This window comes from Notechis scutatus, chromosome 2 (assembly GCF_049901735.1).
Source record: "Notechis scutatus isolate UNSWTSFEM ecotype Mainland chromosome 2, rNotScu1.2, whole genome shotgun sequence".
Classification (NCBI taxonomy): Eukaryota; Metazoa; Chordata; class Lepidosauria; order Squamata; family Elapidae; genus Notechis; species Notechis scutatus.
The window spans coordinates 189,412,714-189,420,751 of NC_142010.1; the positions used below are offsets into that span (position 1 = coordinate 189,412,714).

The 8,038-nt window shown below is 41.4% G+C and overlaps 1 long non-coding RNA gene across 1 annotated transcript; it reads right to left on the reverse strand.

Moving 5' to 3' along the window:
* Positions 1–4,611: 4,611 nt before the first annotated feature.
* Positions 4,612–6,187, reverse strand: LOC148132441 (uncharacterized). Its single transcript, XR_015748006.1, has 3 exons — positions 6,095–6,187; positions 5,527–5,645; positions 4,612–4,721 (listed from the first exon to the last, which is right to left on the reverse strand). It is a non-coding gene; the product is annotated as an uncharacterized LOC148132441 (long non-coding RNA).
* Between the last annotated feature and the right edge of the window lie 1,851 nt (positions 6,188–8,038).

Genomic DNA, 8,038 nt, shown 5'->3' on the forward strand with positions numbered 1-8,038 from the left:
AGATCCAAAAATTTCATGTCTGGAAAAAAAAAAGAGAAAGAATTCATATATGGCAGACAGTTCAGTTCTGAGTATTTATATATTTAGGATTGAAATTCCAAATACATTCTACTAAAATTGCTGTTAAACCAAAATCTCTTCCCTACATTTATATAACAATTTTTAAAAAACCGGGAAAGTAGAATGTAATTGTCTGAGTTTTTGCATGATGAACCATTTTTGCAATTAAAAAAATCCATTCTGTGACTGTTCACAAAAACACTCACAACATATGCACACAAATACACAATAATATTTAAGACGTGCTAATGGAAAAGTGAAGGCTCTATTTTCCACAATGTGTTTGTTGTCTAGAACCATCAAGATAAAATGAGCAAATAAAAAGATATACTGCTCCATGATTCCCAAATTAAACCATGTATTTTACTGTAAAAAAATGTTGCTGAATCAACTGTTTTAGATTTTTATTTAATTGTGTTCGTGTTTTCATTTTATGTTACTGTACTTTTGTTTGATTGGCAAAAATGATTACCAAAATAATTTCTTAAATGAAAATGTTTGCATCTTTAGGAACTTGCCTTCTTGTCCTCTTGTCTTATAAAAAGTACCTTTCTATTCAAGCCCTGACAAAAAAAACTTAGCTCATAATTAAAATGTCTATTTATAGGAATCATAGCAAGAAGGATAAAGAGGAGGATTTTGTATTCAGCTAGCAAAAGTTAAGATTTCTAGAACTGATAAAACTCGATCTTGAGAACAGAAAAGAGGGGGACAATATAGGCTTCAAGTGAATTAAAGAAATAACAACAACAACAACAACAACAACAACAATAATAATAATAATAATAATAATAATAATAATAATAATGCTTCCCTAAAGGAAAAATGTACAATTTAAGGCTTTTTAAATTCCAATATCATTGAGAGTTAAGCAAGTCAAGTAAGCGGATTCTAAAAGTTTGTTTATAGTTTTCATGTAGATACCTATCCTGAACACCTTAAGTTTGGAGAAACTAAACATTAGGTAGGATTTACTATCCATTCCATCCATTATGTAAGGCAGCCCAGAATAAATATTTCATTTTATAATTGGCAATGCCTAAAATTATAATTAAACTCTAATTGAAGGAAGCAACACACTTCTCCGTTATGGCTGCCTGCTTTAATAAAGTTTTAGAGATAGAAGCTTTGAGGAACAGCATAGCATGTCTACCCAATGCTTCTAACACAACCCACAGCAGTTCTTGAAAGCTTACACTTTTAATAAAACTTGCTAGTCAGAAAAGATGCTTCCAAGGTGATTTTTTTGCCACCATCGACAAATCAGGCATCCTCCTACGATAAGCCTCTATAAATATTTTTCCCTTCATAGCCTTTAACCCAAGACAGAAGGTTCCCAGTTGCCTTTTCTTCTAGAATAAAAAATCTCCCTCTAGAATAAAATATCTTCTCATTACTGGGGTTTACATTAAGGCACAGCGGTGTCCCCCTGTTACATCCCTCTGATCCTCTTACATTTTTTGTAGTTTTGGTACAGTACTGGTCTTCCTTGGGCAGCCCACAAGAGAGAACAGGCTAGTAAACTGGTGGAACTCTTCCTATCTATTTAGGAAGGTGGTATGAACTGTGTCATTAACTGAATAGTTAGCACTGGGTACAAGGTGTGGGTATTTTCCATGTCATGCTGGCCACGTCGATGTCAACAATATCAATACTTTCGTTGCTACAAACTTGAAGCTACTAAATGTGGTGAAAACATCAGAGCAAATGTTAAGAGGATGGGTAGATGGATGGAGTGGAATAAATGAAGGAAAGAAGGAGTAGAGGAAGAAAGGCGGAAGGAAGGAAGAGCTGGAAAAAGGGAAGGGAAGAAGGGAGTGAAGGAGTAGAAAAAAAGAAGAAGGAAGGAAAGAAGTATGGATATCCGATTTGGAAGCTAAATTTGTCGCTCTTCCTTCCCCTGGACATACCAGTAGTTATCAAGTTTATCTACTTATCATCAAAGTGAACTGAATCCATTATGTTCCAGATCTTGAAAGCAGATACAAGGGCAGGATTTAAAACAGAACCAAATAACTGAATTAAATTACAGTAATAAAAGTAAAATGAACATGGTGTTCAATAATAAGAGATTATTATTATAATTGGTATGCATGAAACCTAATGCTAGGATCTTGTATCTTTTCTCCAGCTATAATTGAGTGATGGTAACCAAGGCTAGCATGATCGGAACAAAATCTTTGTAAAGAATAAGATTCCATCTTGGGCTCAAAGTTGTCTTACAGTGCCTGGTCTGCATTTCTGTTCTTGAATCTACTCCATGTAAAATTTATTACATCTACCCTAGTATTGTCTTATTCTCCCTAAGGTTTGAAACTAGTGTGAACATTCTATCGAAATATTGAAAACAAGGATAAAAAGATAGACTTTGAAAACTGCAGGTCTCCAGAAATTTTCTTATCAAAATAAGTTTGGCATAAGAACTATAGTAAATTCTTGCTAGCACGAAGGAAAACACTTAAAATTAATTTCTTTTTCAGTAGCTCCATATTTAACATTGTTCCACTTCACCGATAAATTTTCTCCAGTTTTCCAGTGTTAGCTCCCTACATGCAAAGAATCAGTATGCATTGCAGACATATAATATTTTTGAACTATAGGAATAGGAAAACTGGAAAGAAGCAAGGCCAGTAATCTAGCTCCTTTTTAATTTATCCTATTCAGAGAGCCCAATATTCCCATTTATCATATTGTATTAGCTTCCTGACAAGAGAAATTTTTTTTATTGAAAGTCCTTTTGGTTTCTGTAGGATGTATGTACCTTTTTGTCTCTTTTGTAATATATTTACCAAAATGTAATGCATTGTTTTTCTCTGGATGGTTTATAAAAATGTAAAATTATAAAATACTAAACCTAAATCCAAACAGATTAGACCCCTACAATAGCATAAGCTATATAAAATTTTAAAAACCAACAGAACAAGCTTCTTCTAGCAGAAAATTAAACATTTATGATTTTCAGTGCCTTTTAGAAGTTGTAAAAGACCCCATTTTATAGCTTTAAAAATACATCCCTTTAGCCTATAAAGAAAGAGTTTTTAAAATATCATTTTTAACTATCAATATTTTTGAAATCTTGAAAACATCTTGCCAAATGACCAAGCAATATCTACATAAACTATTAGTGTAGTAATAAGCAACCCTAACATAGTTATATGCCAATTACTGAAGTCAACTAAAGAAAAACAAATGCAAATGAAGGACCCCTCCAAAAAAGTATGTGATATAATTCAAATTTTAGGGTAGAATTTATAGAAACACACCATGATATATATCTACTTTTAAAAAGTGAATTCAGAGCACAATCTTTATTATCTCATTTTGAACAAAACTCAAAATGAATTTATATTGGTAAAGCCTTAAATTGTATTCTCAAATAATGTATGGATGGCACAGTAGTCATTTCTAACATTCATTTGTCAGCTTGCTAAACAAACTGTTTAACATATCCATTTGGATGTGATCCTAGACTGCTGAAAAATGGAAGAATGAGATGGAAGATTAGACCTTTAGGCTGAAATTACAACAGAACACTGAACACAGGAGCTGAACACAGTGTTTTAGCTGCAGCTCTTTCTCAAAGAACACACGTTTTTTCCATTGGGGGTGTTGCTGATTTTTGCACTCAAGACTGCAGAAGAGGGGGTCAATCTGTTCTCCAAAGCACCTGAAGGCAGGATAGGAAGCAATGGGTGGAAACTAATCAAGGACAGAAGCAACTTAGAACTAAGCAGAAATTTCCTGACAGTTAGAACAATTAATCAGTGGAACAACTTGCCTCCAGAAGTTGTGAATGCTCCAATACTGGAAGTTTTTAAGAAGATGTTGGATAACCATTTGTCTGAAGTGGTGTAGGGCTTCTGCCTAAGCAGGGAGTTGGACTAGAAGACCTCTAAGGTCCCTTCCAAATCTGTTATTCTGGTACGTAGGCACATGCTGATGTCAACAGCATCATGTCTTTAATGTAGCAAAAACAAGGGAAACATGGTTATTAGCAGGGAATACATCTTCGTTTCCCTGAGGGCAGCCAGTCTTGTAACAAAGTCTCAGTGATGGTCTGAGAAATCAAGCATTTCCACTGAAAAAAGCAGATCACCCTAAATAGCTATGCTATTTTACACTGTTTCAACACTAAATCTGAAATAGGAAGTTGTCATGGTTTTACAGAGTCAAATTTAAAAAGTCAGCTCGGAGCAGGCAAAATATTACATTTGCATGGCTGTGGAATTTGTACAGACTGCAGGCTGGATGTGTAAGAGCTTTTGAAAAATCTCTGGAACTACGAAGTCTCAATACAGGAATCAAAAGCTGCTCAGTGTTTTCTATAGTTTTATTTTTAGTTAGTGTCCTTTGTCTATTTTTACCTTCGTGTCTAGGGCTTCCTAGACTTTCACTTCCCCGCCCCCTCAAATTGAAAGTAAAGAAGGCGGGAAAAAAAAACAGCTATGTTTTGTAAAGGAAAGTGAAAACCCCAAACACAAATGTTTTAAAAAATATTGATGGAGGGCTGATGAAATCAGAACGTCAAGTTTAACCAATTTAAAGTTTGATAAGAAAAGCCTGATTACCTGGCATACTCCTTTACACTCCTTACAGTTGCAGGTGCTGTTTTGGAATTTCCCTCGCTTGAAACACAGAAGGTGTTTTGTCTAAGATGACACCTCTGTGTGCATTGCCTGAAAACAAAGAATACATATTTTCCCCCTTTGGGAATATTGTGGTCTTGATGCATGCTTTTTACAGGACTAATTAATTTTCAGAAACATATAAAATGCACAAGGAATCAATTCACTTTATTTAACTTTGGGGTTGAGCCTCCGATAACAGTTCAAATGCATTGTCGATCTCACCCAGACGTAACTACTACTGTTATCAAATTTCTTCCTTCGAAGCTAATTTAACATTATTGCTGTCCTAGAGAGGAGCCTGGTCACATCTGGGCTGAACATACTGTTCGAACATCCCAAATGTGGAACAAATGCATTCAGCTGGCATTTACTCCCCCCCCGAAACCCAGCACCCCTAAATTCAGTTCCCAATCAGGTTCATTCCAGAACCACAACTTTAGAATGCATCAGGAATGGATTATAAAATTATCCGTGTAAATCCAATTGTTTTAAAAAGATATTTTGTTCAAAGGTCAGCACTAAACCCCTTTTTTTCTCATCCTGTGTATAGTAAGGAGGGGCAGGGAAATATCTTTGCTTAAAATTTAATTTATTTTACAACTTCACACCCCTTTCTTGAATCTATACGAAATCGGAAGTTGGTCTCGGCAGCAGTGAAAACGATTCTTCTTCGTTCGTTCCAGCCTTAGCCCAAATTCAAGACCGAGAAGGGCAGTAGAGTTTGTTTTACTTTAATCGGGGTTATCAAGCCATCCCAGCTTTTTCCTTTCCCGATTCACCGGACGATCCAAGCCGTCGAATCCGACTTAAACTGAAACAGATCCCTTCTCCCGTCAACCAACCAACCTTCTCACCGCCAAAGGCGCGCATAGATTCGCGCCGCCTTCCTTTAAGATCTCATCCGAGCCCGGCCGTCGGGTTTGCGCGCTACCAGACCAGCGCGCGTTTCCTTCCTCCCTTAAAAGAGAGAGGGAGAGAGGGAGAGGGAGAGAGAGAGTGTGTGTGTGTGTGAGAGAGAGAGAGTGTGTGTGTGTGAGAGAGAGAGAGTGAGAGAGTGCGTGTGTGTCTCTCTCTGTGTGTGTGTGTGTGTGAGAGAGAGAGAGAGAGAGAGAGAGAGAGACTCTGCGTCTTCCTTTGCGCGCCGGAGAGGCGAAGCGAGAGTTGAAAATGAAATCGCCCAACTTTTCGGAGCCGGCCGTGGCGGGGAAGTTGGGCCTTTGCCCCGGCCTTACTAGCCCTGCTTTGGGGGGGGGGGGAGAAATAAAGGGGTCGAGGCTCCACCAGGACAGTCCGATTCCTTGTGATGGTGGTGATGTGATGGTGATATAATGGTGGTGGTAGTGATGATGATAATAAGATTGGGGGAGGTTAGGGCATCATTCGATCTACCCTCCCCCCCTCCGTACCGTGCCTAGGGACCGTCAACCAAGTCTTCAAAGGCTCAGGAAAAAAGTGTGTGCGTGTGTGTGTGTGCTTGTGAGTGACTGCGCGGCTGACGCCCTCCCGTCTCTCTGGATTTGGGCGTGCCCGCCCGCAGGGAAGAGTGGCAACCAGCAGGGGCGGATCGCTTTTGTTTAGCGGCTGGATCCCGAACAGCTCTTTCCCCTCCCCTCCCCGCCGTGCAGCAGGTGTTCAGGTAGCTGCCCCTCCGCTCCTTGGGATCCTAAACTAAGATTTGCTGGGAAGTCAAGTCTAGCAGGAGAGGGGTGCTGGGTGGGGAGGGCTGCACCCAGGACAGCAGAGACCAGGCTGGCTTTCCAGCCTCCCCCACACCTACTTTTTTTTTTTTTTTTTTTTTGCGGTTTGATAAAACTCACTTCCCCTTTTCTTCCTCCTCCTCCTCCCGCCCGGAGGTGTTTTTTTTTTTTTTTAACCTGGGCCAGGTTTTAAGGCGATGGTAGCGCAGAGCCGCTCCGGATTACGCGCGCTCTCCTGGCTGCACGGCAGACGGCCAAAGACCGCCGCCGCCGCCGCTCTTATCCCGCCAGGTCCTTCTGCCTGCTTGGCCCCTCAAAGGCGAGGAGGAGAAAACGGCGTGCGGGGAGGAGAGAGAAGGCGGCCCACTCGGGAGAAGGCGGAAAGCAGGCGCGGCTTTCCGAGGTTGCTCCAGGTGGAGACGGATCGGCTACGGAAAGGGGAGGGGGGGCGGAATAAGAAAAGAGAAGCGGCTGGAAGGAAAGAAAGGCTTCACTTCTCCCCCTGCATCTGAGGGGAGACACCCTCCTCAGATTTGGGACAGGCGGCCAGGTAAGGCTCGCGGGCGCCTTCTTTGCTCTCCGGGAAAGACGTGGACTATTTCCGCGCGCCGGATCCCCTCCTCGATTTACGCGCTGCGCCCGGGTGCGTGTGTGTGTGTGTGTGGAAGAGGCCAGTCTGCGCCTCAAACGCTTGGATCCGCCCCCTGGCTGGGCCACGGTCAAGAGAGCGGGAAGGTCTGTGGGGGGGGAGTGGGGGAGGCAAGCAAAGGGCGCCAACCGGATCCTCTCAAGTGGATTTTCTCGGGAGGGAGACGAACGATCCGCGGATATTTAACCAGGGCCGTCTTCATAGCATTATGGGCCCCCGGGCCAGGCCAAGCAGTGTACTGGGGGGCCCCTACGACAAACTACTCCCAGGAATAAAAATGTCAATGGTCGACATAGATTTATCTTATTGGCACTTCCAACAAAATGTGTTCCTAAAATAACACCGATTAGTTAAAAAGTGCGGCAAAAATGTTATATATATATATGTTGCTGTATTTCTATGACACAAGGTGCTTGGGAGGGTTAACATGCACAGGTTAGTACGGGGCCCCTATGCTCGTGGGGCCCAGTGCCCATCAGGCCCATGCCTTAAGACAACCCTGGATTTAAGCACCCGAGGACCACTCCCCCCCAAAAAAATCCCTTCCCCGAAAATCGATCGCCTTCCCCACCCCCTCACCCAGACTCGTGTCGGGATCGTCTGGATCCGCGCTTAGGCCTCCCGTAGTGGAGGGCGGCTAATTTGCAGGCCGGGTTTTAGCTACAGCTGCAACTAAGCTCCGGCTTGTCAAGGCGGCTTTGTGGAAGGAGGTTGGTTTTTTGTTTTGTTTTTTGTTTTAATAATGCCCACTTCTTCTCTTGGGAGTCTGTATTTTTTATAAATACGAGAGGTTTATCCGAGAATCTCCGTTCTTTTTTTTAGGCTGGGTGGTTGCTATGTAATACTAAGGACGTCATGCCAGAGTTGGCCAACTTTCACTCTTAAAAGAAATGTTTTGGTTTAGGTTGCAGGTGCAAATCGACTGTTTCTCTCTCTTTTTTCTTTCTCGAGGTGAGATCATGGCCTTTGCTTTCTTTAACCTGGCCAGCTCCCAAATCTCCCTT